We start from the raw sequence: 13,822 nt of genomic DNA on the forward strand, positions 1-13,822 counted from the left end.
CTCCCATGTGGGATCCAAGTCCAGCCACCAGACATTTCTGGCAACATTCCAGGACTCCCGAGCCCCCCAGGGGTGGTCTCGTTCACTCTGCCCCCCAGTTCTGAGAGGCTGAGATCCCACAGCCTCTATTCTGTTTACTCCCAAACGTCTCTGCCCTTGTGTGATCTTACAACCGAGATAACTAACGCTATTTTTGACCAATTGAGCTTTTTCCTTAGAAACCCGATACCCTGCTTGGCCCAGCATGTTGAGTCATTTAATTGTTAATTCCACACACATTTCCCTTTCCTTAGTAGCCAGAAAAACGTCGTCCACCTACTGCAGGACTACATACAAGGATGGGGATATTGTTACCTGGGTTATCTTCCATTCCTCCAGCTCCTTGGCCAGTTGATTTCCAAAAATAGTAGGGTAGCATTTAAATCCCTGTGGGAGTCTCGTCCACGTAAGCTGCTTCTTTCTCCCAAAATCAGGACTCTCCCACTCGAAGGCAAAATATTTCCTACTCTCTACTGCCAGTGGGATGCAGAAGAAGGCATCTTTAAGGTCAATCACTGAGAACCATTTAAACTCCTCCGATACAGATGTTAACAAGGTATAAGGATTAGCAACAACTGGATGTATGTCTTTCACTATTTCATTAATAGCCCTTAAGTCCTGTACCAAACGGTACTTACCATTAGGTTTCTTTACTGGAAAAATTGGAGTATTATACTCCGATTCACATTCCTGTAATATTCCTTGAGCCAAAAATTGTTTAATTAACGGGGCTACTCCCCTCCTTGCCTCAAGCTTCAAGGGGTATTGCTTTACCCTCACTGGTTGGGCCCCTTCCTTTAGTTCCACCTTTACTGGCTGTGCAGCTTTAGATTTTCCGGGGACCCCTGACTCCCATACCCAGGGTATTACAGCCTGCTCAATTTCTTCTGGAATAGGAGAGGCATCCACTTCCTTGATCACAAAAATGCCTGCTATTTGTTCCTCAGGTATTTCCAATTTCACCCTTCCTCCCTCAAATATTATTTTCACATTAAGTCGGGACAACAGGTCTCTGCCAAGAAGGGGTGTGGGGCAATTTGGCATATACAAAAATTGGTGATCTAATTCTTTCCCCCCAAACCTAAGATTTAAAGGTTTTAAAAATGGTTGTTCCTCTAGCTTCCCTGTTGCCCCCACCACCTGTACTGTTGTGTCACTCAAAGGTCCCAATCGTCTATTAAGAACAGAATATGTTGCTCCAGTGTCTACCATAAATTCTTGATCCTTTCCATCTATCTCTAAAACTACCCTAAGATCCTTTTCTAGTCAGCTTTGATTCTGATAGTTTCCCAAAACTAGTGCTTGAGCGACTTCTGTTGGTCCTCCCGTGAATCCTCCCACAGGAGCATTCCCCATTGGACCTGTCCTTAATCCTATGTTTCCCATGCCCATACCTCCTCTAACCGGGCATTCATTTTTCCAGTGTCCCAATTGTCGGCAAAACACACACTGGTTTGGATCCAACCTCCCCATGTTAGGTGCAAACCCAAATCCTCCCTGACCTCTTGCCAGCCCCCTCTGTCCGTGACTAGCTCCTCCCCGACCTCGACCCCTAATGGGTCTTCCTCCTGCCCCTGTCTGTTGCATTACAGCCAGAATACTAGCTTGTTGTCTTTTTGCAGTTTCTTTTTCCCTGTTGTTGTACACCTTCCACGCTACCTCCAACATTTTATCCAAACTCCGAGTGTCCTCTCCTTCCAGCTTTTGTAACTTTTTCCTAATATCCTCTTGTGATTGCCCCATAAACAACAATGCCCATTGAAGTTTTCCTGATTGATCCTCTACATGTAAATTAGTAAACTTCCGAGCCATGTCTTTTAATCGTTCTAAAAAGGCAGACGGAGACTCATTCTTGTCCTGCTTGACCGAATACAACTTGGACCAATTCATAGTCTTAGGTATTCCTGTTCTAATTCCTTCCACCAACAATTCCTGATATCGTTTTACAGCCCTTATTCCTCCCGTAGAGTTTGGGTCCCACCTTGGTTCCTCACTAGGTACCAATTCATCAACTGTTTCATTTAGTTGTCTCAACCGAATTTCCTCACGAGCCTTTTCTCTAGTGGCTCTAATAACCATTTCCTTTTCCGTGGAATCCATTATAGTATCTAATAATACCTGTAAATCATTCCAGTCCGGATTCTGAGTCTTTATTACCATTTTAACCACCCTTGCCACCCTTTCAGGATCCTCCCGATAACTCCCCGCTGATTGCTTCCATATTACCAAATCCCCGGGGGAGAAAGGCACCTTTATAAGTATCCTTTCTCCCTGTAGTCCCACAGCTTCCCTTAACGGCACAATTAACTGTGGCCCCTTCTGCCCCCTTCCTCCCCTTGCAAGTCCGCCCTGCTAACGGAGTTCTTTTAACACTCTCATTCTTTTCACTATCACCATCACTATCACTCTCACTAGATCCCATTTTTATAGCTATATCCGCAGGGGGAGCAGGGGGCAGATTAGGAGCAACCAGAGCCCTCGGGCGTGCTATACAATAAGACAAATCTTCCTCAACTGAAGGATACAAATTACGCTCCTTTCTTTCTTTACATCCCACTCACTCCCTCTCATCATTCACTTCTAAAACCAAAATACCACACTCCTTTTGCCATTCATCTTTCCAGTACAAAACGAAAAACAAATCCAAATATGGTATTTCATCCCATTTCTCATTTCTCCTTAAAAATTGCATCAAAGATTCTATTATCCCCAATTCCAGTGTACCATTCACCGGCCATCCTGCTTGCCCAATCTCATATTCAGGCCACCAATGATTACAATAATCTATCATTTTACTTTTATCCAATTCTTGATAATACCCCTCACTTTTCCACCGTTTCAATATACAACCTAATGGCGTATTTCCAGGTATTTTACCATTGGCTTGCAGTAAGGTTTTAAAAGTTTTACAAGACATCATATTACAACCTTTAATTCCACCTTTAGTCCCAGTAAACCAATACACCTTAAACCAATATACCTTCTCGCCGTCCTTCCCCCAAAAAAAAAAAAACAGGAGGCGAGTTCCGGTCCTGCGTCCTTAGACGTCTTATGGCCGGAGCCTAGGCTTTTTTACCAACCACTAAATCCAAATCCAATTATCACCTTTTTCCAATATAAAGCATCTTTGGGCTTACCTTGATGCAGTTTGTCCAACAGGCGCGGGGGTCGGACACGACCAATGACTCCCCGAGAAATGCTCGGTGCCGGCTCGGAGTGGATCGAGACGCGGAACTGCCCCGGCTGCCCTCAGAGTCCTGCCGCGGTCGCCATAAAAACTGTTGCCCGATTGATAAATGACACAAAACTTGAATAAGTTTTGTGGGTGCTTTATTAAGGGCCCGGGGAGCTGGGGGGACTCACGTCCCAAAAAAAACCCGAGCCCCCGATTTCACGTATGGGTGCTTCCCTCTTATACATGCGATTCATAACAAAGTCTCCAAGAAACAGTTCCCCTTGCCTAGTCACGGTCCCCTTGTAATACATTCCTTAGTTCACAAGCAAGATCATAAATCTTCTGCTTATCTTATTCTAAGAGCATTGTATGCTGCCTCCAGACAGGTTAGCATTCTTACTTTCCTGCACTAGTTTAATTATTTATTAAATTCCTAAGACTACCTGCTAGGTTACGCACAAACCCAACACACACACTATCAACGGCTACAAAACTGCAAAACTGCTTTTAACAAACCAATTCACACACAACTCATAACTAAACTATAATTACACATTTTGCTAAATTTCATTTCTTTTCCAACACCCCCAGGGACCTCCAGCCCCGGGAAGGCGGAACAAGTGGAACCTACAAGTGTGCAAAGGCTGCCTGTGCCCAAAGGAATGGCCAAAAGAAGTGAGGTTTTAAAAAGAAACAGTATTTATTTGCCGAAGATCAGCAAACCTAGGATTTACAGAACATGTGTCATTATAACAATTGTTATAACAACAACCACAAAAACATACAGAACATATTGACATGGGATCTGATGGGCTAACAATCTTCAAAATGTATTTACAAAAAACTTCCAACGTAGTAAACATATTTACAAGGAACTTCTAAACTTCGATCGTATTTACAAAGGCATCAGATCTGTGCCATCATGTGCATGAGTCCTGGAAGAAAGGAAGCAGCAGAGCTGGACTCAGCTGGCAGCACAGGGCCCAGCAGGGCTGGGAGCTGGGCCCCAGGGGCTGGGCTGGGGCTGGCAGGGCTGGCGTGGCCCCAGGCAAGCGCAGGGCAGGCCGGGGCTGGTGCTTGTGGCAGCACAAGTCAGGCCCCCTGCGGGCACCGTGTCCCTGAGCGGGGCCATCCAGCCCAGCCCCAGCCTGGCGTCAGGGGACCCAGTGTGTGTGTGGGCAGGATGTGGGAAGCATCTGCCTGTCTTACCTGTGGGGCTGCATCTTCATCCAAGGACCATGGGCTCGTTTTCATCCTCCTCATCTACTTCCATGTCCTTGATGTTATCCTCCTCATCGACCTCCATCTTGTCGATGTTGTCGTCCTCCTCTACTTCCATGTCCTCAACCAGGTTGGATATGGAAGTAGAGGAGGAGTCCACCTCCATCATTTCTTCCTTATCCAGCCCCTGGTCCACTTCCATTTCCTTCACAGTGTCTCTGTCATTCTGCAAGGGGCAGCACAATCTCCCAGTGGGCTTCTTGTCCCACACCATCCATTCCCACATGGCTGCAGCCTGCCCAAGCCGGGTGCCCCCTGCCTGGAATGGCACTGTACCTCCATGGGCACAGCAGAGCATGTCCTGCTGGGATTAGCGCTCCAGATCTGGCTGCAGGAAAAGCCCAGGCAGCAGCAGCACCTCAGCGCTGAGGGTCAGAGTGCAGGGCGGGCAGCAACTGACCCTTGGCAACCAGTGAAGTGTCTGCTGTGCTCGTTTCCAGGTCCTGGATATTCCACCTGGAACCCTCTGGGAGCTGTGATGTCACTGAAGTTTCAGGGCCGCTGCTCAGTGGGAGATGGGGATGTTAGATTGATCAAATCCTTGAATGGTTTGGCTTGGAAGGGACCCTCAAGATGATCTGGTTCCAAGCTGAGCAAGCTCCTAGCACAGCAGGTTGCTGCAGCCCCTGTCACACCTGGCCTTGGATGTTGCTGCGGATGGGGCATCCACAGCCTCTCTGCACTGGTCCCTGTGTCGGGGACAAGCACTCTGAGAGTAAAGAACTTCTTCCCATCATCAAATCTCTTCCATCTCTTGCAGTTTGATCCCATTCCTCCTTGTCCTGTCACTAAAGTTCCTGACCAAGAGTCCTCTCCCACTTCTCTGTAGTCCCTTCCCTCACTGGAAAGGTGCTGAAGTCTCCTGTGATTCTCTGTACAATGTTCATAAGCTGAAATCTGCAAGTTGAAGCTTGTAGGCCCTCTGCAGTTATATAGTGGCGCTGGGGTGGTTCCTCAATGGCAACACGAAATTCTGAGGTATCAATTCATCAGCTGTTTTTATTGTGGTGGGATCTGAGAATTTGGGTCAGCAGAGCCCTTTATTGTCAGGGGGTGGTGTCTGTGAGCCTGACACAGAATCCAGCACTCAGACTAATCTTTTCTTGAGTATGGTAGGTTTTTTCATTCCTTTCCTCCTGCCCTTAGCCATTGCTAGAATGTCACAGTGAAAATAGAATTGATGCCGTTTTTCACTCATTACATGTTCTTGTTTGTTTTGTTTCTTCTGCAAGGCTGGGCAAGGTTGATCTCGATGCAAATTCATTCACATCTGAGGAGCTTAAAAAGGCCTTGGCTAAAATGAAGGAAAGTGAGAAGGCAGAAAGGAAGGTGAGTTTCCCATTTCTAAAGCAATGCACATTGCAGGGATCTGAAAACACCCTGTTACACTCTGCTGAAACACAATGGTTAAAATGATTGCTTGGAAAACACTATGCAAACTAATTTTGTAGTGAATATGGACCTAAAATACCTTTATTAACCTGTTAGTGATATGGTTCCCTGACTTTTCTGTATGACTCGAAGATTCTGTGAGTGGTTTGGGTTGGATACGACCTTAAAGGTGATCCAGTCCCACCCCTGCCATTGGCAGGGACACCTTCCACTATCTCAGGTTGCTCCAAGCCCCATTCAAGCTGGCCTTCAACATTTCCAGGGATCCAGGGGCAGCCACAGCTGCTCTGAACAATGTAATTTATCTGTTTCACTGCAGCTCAATTCACAAAAATGTCTGCAGACCCCAAAGGGAACTGGATTGCAGCTGATGGTATTTACAGAGGGTATTTCCCTTTACTCTCCTTGCTTTGGGTTTCCAACCTTGTGCTCTGGATAGCAAAACTCAAGTGGCCATGGGGAAGCAGGGGCTGACATTTCCTTACACAAGCTCCAAGTTGTCCATTTAGTTACAAAACAACCCACTACCTGAAGTAAATAGGTGGGAAGATGTGTGACTCATCAGGTACATCAGAGCCTCTTTCCCTTCTCCCCCTCAGCAGTATTTCTTTAACCCTCGCTCCTCCTGATGCCTTGGTCTTGGCTCACTCAAACAAAAACTGAAAGAGGAGTCAAGGCTCTAAAGTTCTGGTGTCACAGAAAGGCTTTTTCTTCCCTTATGTGGCAGCAGGGCATGATTTCATTTGCTGGAGATTATTTCCATAGTAGCATTGCTGATTGATTGCAGGGCTGCTGAAAAGGGCTGCTGGAAATGAGAATCATTGAAATGCAAAAATTAGTGATACTCTATTAGGGGAAAATAAGCCATATTTTAAAACCCCCTGTTAGAATAGCTTTTGTCCCAGCAACTAGGCTAAAAGCAGCTACATCTAATGAACCTGAAGTATTCCATTTGCAGTCACTCCTGCAGAGAGCAAATCCATCCCTGAAGGCTCAGTGTCAGAGGAAATGGAGTTACACTGAGGACCTCTGTGCTCCGGCAGAGGCAGCTCGGGGAGGGATGTGTTGGGTGTGGTACCTCTGGTAATTTACCATTCCATTGACACAGCTTTCACCTCCATTGCTCACTTGGTTTTCCTCCAGCCCTCTCTGATCCCTCATGGGGAGCAGGACAGTGCAAACCCTCCAGCTGAGGCTCACTCCGCATACAAACACATCTTGGCATTTGTGACAAATGCCTTCCAAAAGGGGCTTTCTGCCTTTCTCCTGTCTTTGGAGCAGCCCAGCTCCAGCATGGCCTCTCTGCTGCTTCTGTCCCCTGCAGCAGCAGGCTCTGTCCCCAGTGCCACCAGTGCTGATGTTCCTGCACCTCTGGGGCTCTCTGAGATCTCTGACAGAGCCTTTCCTCCTCACCACATGTTTTGTGTCAGCTCTCTGTTCAGGGCAGCCCTTGGGGTGCTGTTACTGCGAGGGAGATGAGCTCAGGACAGGCTGTGTGCTGGCCAAGCCCCATGGCACAGCACGTCAGCTGCCCCCAGCTTATCACTGCTCCTTCTGCCTCCCTTTCTGACAGCTTCTGTCCTCACACCTCTCCCTAGGAGATAGACCCTTCCAGGAATTTGCTCAACACTTGGAAAGGCAAAAGCATCTTTGTCTGTGTCTGAGAACTCATTGGAGTCACTGGGCACTTTGGGCTGGATGGGACCTCTGGAGCTCTCCAGCCTCATGTCCAGTTCCAGAGAGGTTCAGCTGTAAGATCAGGGAGGTGCCTCAGGGCTTTTTGCAGCCAGGTTTTGAGAAGATCCACTTGCAGGCAAGCAGAGAACAGCAGTACTGCTGCCTGTGGGCTTGATGTTGAATTGGATGGAAATGGGATGTAGAAATAGTGCACAAATGCTGTAGAGATGTAGAAGTGGTGCACAGAGCTCTACTGTTCTCTCATGTTTTGGGTATATCACAGCTAACTGGGTTCCTGGGCTTCTCAGAAGGACCCTGCCCCTGCACCTCTGATGTAGAGCAATAAATCCATTGGCACAGACAGCCAGGTACCCTTTGTGAATGTTGGGGCTGGCATTCCTTTCTGTGTCTGTCTTGTCTCTCTTCATCTCCTATCTTGTTATCTCACATCTGGTTTTTCCTCCTTTTGTTTCCAAGGCCTGAGAGGAAGAGGTGAGGAAGAAGTTCTGGCCCATAGATCAGCTGAAGGAGGAGTTTGAAAAGCTGAACATGAAGATAGAAACAGATTATGAAATTATGGTTAAATTAATCAGCAAATTCAACAGCTCTGCCTCCACGCTGGATGAGAAAGTCGCGGCGCTTTATGATCTCGAATATTATGTTCACCAGGTAGCAAGAATGCCTCAGTAACTACCTTGTAAAATCCAGGGGATACGGTGTCATAAACGGGGCTTTATTTTTCTTATCAGTATCAGGTAATACAAATTGCTTAATTACCATAATCCTGGGACAATAACAGACAGCAGAGGACTAGTGCAGGCTTATTTTATATCCAGGTTGGAATTAATCATCCCTTGGGCCAGGAGCCAGCAGTATCCTGGTGGTTGCCTGATTTGTTGTCTGTTCTCAGGCTGGTTTTCTTATCTTCTCTTTTTCCTTTTTTATCTCCTTAATGTTTCAAAATGGTGTTTTAGCTGCCATTTTTGGGTAAGTAGAGTGGTGGTTGCTCCGAAAATAATTACTTTCTCTCTGCTTCCATGGAAAGCTGCCGTGGTTGATGGTAGGTGCCTTTATATCAGTTCACAGAGAACGTCTTTGTACCAGGAAAGGTGACAGCCACCCAAAACCCCCTGTTTTGCATTGGTGTGAGTAAGCAGTGGCAAGCAGAGCCTCGCTGTGCTAATTAGCTCTGTGTGAGGGTGAACATATTTCCTGGCATCTCGCTTCCTCGGGTTTGTGCTCACACTTTTCCCCCCTCTCTCTGATCTCTCTTGCTCTGCTTTCAGCTCACACATTCCTACCTCCCCTTGGATGCAGCTGCAGGCACAGAGCTCTGCTGCCCTGGGCTTGGTGCCTGCCTTGGTGCCACCCCTGGGAGGGTGTCTGGGCATCCAGTCTCTGCTCTGCCGTGTGGGAAGGGACTTGGCTTCTCCCTCCCCAGTGACTGGGGAGAGTCTGGAGTGCACTGGGAGAGTTTCCAATGGCACTTTGTCATTTCAGAGGGTGAATAGGACAACTCTTGGGAGGTGCCAGTGCAAGCCCTTTCACTGGAACAGCACTTGTTGAACCAAATGTGGTATTTGGAGGCAGGCAGCTGAAGTGTTGCTGCTGTGAGAGAGAGAGTCCATGTGCCAGCTGATACAAGTGTTATTTCCAGGGCTCTTTGTCTTGAATTTCCACTCTGAATTGTCATTGTGGGCATGCAGAGGCTTCCTTGCTGTTTGTTCTCCCTGCTTTTGTGTCACTGACAGCATCTGTGTGACTCAGAGAATAACTGTGAACAATGGGCACCCAAAGAGCTTCATATTTGTACTCAGGGCTAATCTTGCCTGATTAAGGGTGCCAGAGCATCAGGCCATTGTGCTAAAAAGCAACCCCCAAATGCCTTGGCATGCCTTGAATTCCAGCATAGCAATCTGGACTATTCCAGCAGAAAATCCCTGCAGCACAGGATGGGGCAAACAATTTCAGAATGGCAGAGGAGCAGGGACTGGAGCATCAAAGGGAAGCACATGCAGCATCAAAGGGGTCAGAGAGGGGGAATGGCAGGAGGCTGGCAGGAGCACAGGGGCTCCTTTGTGCGCCGATCACAGCGCTGCTCTGTGCCCGCGCTGTCGGGGCAGATGGCTGGGCAGCACCTTCTCGTCAGGCAGGAAGCTGAGAAGAAATATGACTTGTCTCTAAGCCAGCATGGCTTTTCCTCCTCTTTCTTCTTCCAGTCAGTTGAATGCGTCCAGAGCATTATCTCTGCTTGGGACTGACTTTAGCAGCAGTGGCTTAATGTAATTACTGAACAGCAGCCAAAGGACGCTGGTGCTGCATAACTCTGGAAGGGCTGAACTGCCAGGACTCCTCTGCAGCGAGTCACAGCCCTGCTGTGGGAGCAGGGGATCCTTGCAGATGTGGGTGGCCAAGGACTTGTGTAGGGCCACTTTGCAAGTCCCACCTTCCCCAGCCTCCATCTGAGCAGTACCATGCCGTGTCGTGGCTTTTCCGAACTGTTCAGCTCCCGGCCATCCTGCTGCTGTCTCCGGGACACAGGATGCCCTGTGGAGTGGAAAATGCCATGCCCTGGAGGGCGTGCAAGCAAAGGCTGCTCCCTGCTTTTTGCCATGGTCACCCTGGAGCAGTGGGTGCGGGGCAGCTCGTGCCTCGGAGCGTGCCGTGGGAGCCATGGCTGGTGCCCAGCCCGGGGAGATGCTCTCTCCTGCCTTTGAAGAGTCAGCCCAAGGGCTCTGACTTTGCTCAGCTTTTGGTTGCCAGCTCTAGTTTGCTTCTCCTCAGCCACGATTCAGCTTGGCATGTTCGGGAGCCTGTCTTGGAGAAGGAGTAGGAAGGTTTGGCTTGCTGGGTTATCTGTAACGCATAAAACCCAAATGCAAATGTGAAGAGGGCAGAGCGTAACTCATAAACAGCATTCACGGTGCTTGCACAGCAGTGTGTGGAGCCAAGGCCCATTCTCAGGCATTGCAGGCTCTTTCTCTCAATTATTCACTCTGCTTATCTTCCCCTCTCCTCTGCTCTGACATGCTACACCATCTCTCTCTGCTAATTTCCTCTCCATCGTGTGCAGTTGAAATGCTGCTTTCCCTCACTCTTGTTTTCTAACATTTTCTCTCTCACCTTCCCTCCCTATTTTCTTTCTCCTCCAATTCAAACCTGCTCCCTGAATAACTGCTGTCATATTTGCTCTTCTCCCATCCCTCCCATCGCCTGCTTTGCCTGTGTACTTTACTCAAGAGCTCTTTTGATCTTTGGTTTTTCTTCTGTTCTGATTTCAGTGGACTGAAGTGAGGTAGAAGCTGCTGCCTTGCAGCATACACTGCTCCCCAGAGAGGTTAATACCTTCAAGTTGTTAAGTTTGGGGATTTTGTTAGTTTTAGAACTGGAGCTCTCACAACAGACTCTGGTTAAAAAAGATAAGCACATCTTCAGAATAAGCTTTACAGCACAACAGCACAATTTACATTCTGCTGTTGTGGTGTCTCACTGATGCTGGGGCAGCACAAAGGACTCTGGTGCTGCTGAGGTTACAGCAGGGGATGGTTTTACCACTCCAGCTGCTGGATGCAAATTCCTGCCTGTCCATATATTCCCTCTCATGCAGAAGTCAATGTCTGATTCCAGCACTAAACCAGTTTTTACAGAGGCTGAGTAATAAAAGGACCCACTGGCAGCTGAAATTGGGTTGCTGCATAGATTTCGTTGTAGATAAAGATGGGTCTGCAGAAAAGTGAGAGCTCTGGCAGGCCTGGTTTATAGGGACAGTTAAAAGAACAGCATCTGAAAGGATACAAAAGCTGCTGCAAATCCTGAATCAGCCCCAGCAGACCTGCAGAGAGCAGCTTTGCAGAGGGACAGGTGGGTATTGTCCCACTGGGGAGCAGAGATGAGCTGGAGCTCCCCAGGTCCTGCTTTGGTTGGTAACAACAGACCTGTAGGACACAAAGCTTCTTCTTCTCCTGGGTACCTGAAATATCTGACTTAGGGCCAATTTTGATGAAGGTACATGGTTGAGATACATATAACACTGAGCATGAAGTCATTGACTAGAAGAGGGTCCCACATGCCCTGCATGGCTTGTGGTCCTGTTCCACCTCATCAGGGGGTCGGCTTGCCCTGCTGATAACTCATTTTTATATTCTGTTTGCATCAGTCAACGATTGCTGTTGTGTCCCTGTCTTTCAGAGAGATATGTTGAATTTCTAAACCTGATTTTTCTGTGCAGGCAGAAACTGATTTTTCTGTGCAGGCAGTTCTGAGCATTCATCAGATCCTCTTTTAAACTGAAAAAAAAATCATTGAATACCAAAATGCATTGATTTGACTTTGGACTGAATTTTGTACTTGAAGTAGTTTGTGCTGTTTCTCTAAATTTTGTCTGTGAGCACTCAGAGCCTTTTCTGATCTCCTCTCTAAGAGCAGATGCCCGCTGGGACTGTGCCTGGCTAGCCCCTGATCCACTTAGAGCCAGAGGCTGATGAATTCCCACTAATGTGCAAAGTTTTCCCTACTGGCAGTTAATCCATTATTGTTTGCTTAGAAAAGTCATTGTGGGGCTGCTCCCTGGGGAAGCTCCTGGATGACCCCTCCAAGCTGGGACTGGCTTTTTCCTTCCTTGTCCATGGGAAGTTGTTGATGGAACTCATGGAGAACTCCCAGAAATGCCCATGCTACTCGCTCCCATGCCCCCTTTGCACCCTGTTGATGCTGACAGGCTCCTAAACATCCCTGACTCCTGATGCTACAATTACAGCATCAATTAATTAACTTCATTTGCTAAACATGCAATTCCCTGGATCCCTAGTAAAGGCTTGCTCAGGGGAGAGCAAAGAGCTGGAGTTTTTTGACATCAGCAGATATATTGAGTTTTTGACACCACCTGAATTGCCAAAGTACATGTCAAGAGCAGTTTTGATAGCTATAATCAAAGTATTTGAGTTTCCAGTGATGCCTTCTGAGTGTGACAATGTCCTCCCATGAGGACACTGTGCCTGGGCAGCTGTGACATCTCTGCTCATGGGCAGGGCTGTGCTAAGCTCAGCCACAGCCATTCCCTCGGAATTTTTAATCCCTTGTAAAACTCCCTGCTGGTCAGAGCAGGAGGGAAGGGATGCTGTGGGTGTGGAGGGAGGTGTTCTCCAGGGGCTAGGGCTTTGTGCTGATGGAAGCTGCTCTCTCCCAGGTGGACAATGCCAAGGATTTCCTGTCCATGGGTGGGCTCCGGCTGGTGATCGAGGGGTTGAACAGCAGCGAGGCCTCGCTGAAGGAACACACTGCCTTTGTCCTGGGAGCTGCCCTGTCAAGGTGAGACCTGCCCTCACCTGGGCTCTGTGCCTCTCTCCACCTCCCTTGGTTTATTTCTGATAGCAGAGACCAAAAGCTGTGTTGTGACACACCACAAAACTGTCTTGTCCCCTTCCTTGCCCTTGCAACATCTGTTTCCCCTTCTCCTCAGTGTGTCCTTATCTTGCTCATTGGACACATCCAGAAGTAATGTGGTGTCGAATCTATGATTGTTTCTTGGTTTCCCTAGGCTCCCTGTTTCTACAAAGTCCAAGGAAGGAATAATTCTCCTTCTGTCCCACTGACAGCTCTCTCTGGGGGAAGATGTAACAGAGGGTACAGTTACAAGCACCCCAGTGAGCACCTTTGTCCTTCCTCATCCTTGCTCCTGGGCTGCCTCAGGATGGCAAGGTGCTGATTTGAGCAGCTCCCGTGGTCTTTAGAGAGAGATTTGGGCCCCATGAACACGTGCCTCTGACATCAAAGGCGTGTTGATTAGATGTGGGGTCAGGAATAAGGGTCAGCAGCCAGAATCCAGAGGAGACTGACCTGCAGAATGTTTGAGGTTCAGGGGAAGGAGCCTGCTCTTCCTTATGCTGGGGCATCCTGTGTAGTGCTGGCTGCAGGAGGTATCCTGTGGGCTCCATGGGTTTTCCTGGTGCCCCTTTTTTGATTTATGGGTTTTGGGGCTTTGCAGGGGATGTGTTGCTCATTCAGAGGTGCAGAGGCTTTAGAAATGCTTTGGATGGACTCAAATTCAGGATCAGAAGTGCAGAGTGAAAATTGAATGTCAGGACTGTTTCATCTGCATATTTCTACACCTAAAAATACAGTCACCTTCTCCAGCATCATAAATTATTTATGGCCTAGTCTAACACATGGTGCATGCACAGACCTGCATTTACTTGGCAATCTCATATGCAATGCAGTTGGGCCTCAGCGTGTGTGGAGTGATGGGCCTCATGGACAGGA

This window comes from Melozone crissalis, unplaced genomic scaffold (assembly GCF_028551555.1).
Source record: "Melozone crissalis strain CALT ecotype California unplaced genomic scaffold, PUWL_Pcris_2 ptg000172l_1, whole genome shotgun sequence".
Taxonomy (NCBI): domain Eukaryota; kingdom Metazoa; phylum Chordata; class Aves; order Passeriformes; family Passerellidae; genus Melozone; species Melozone crissalis.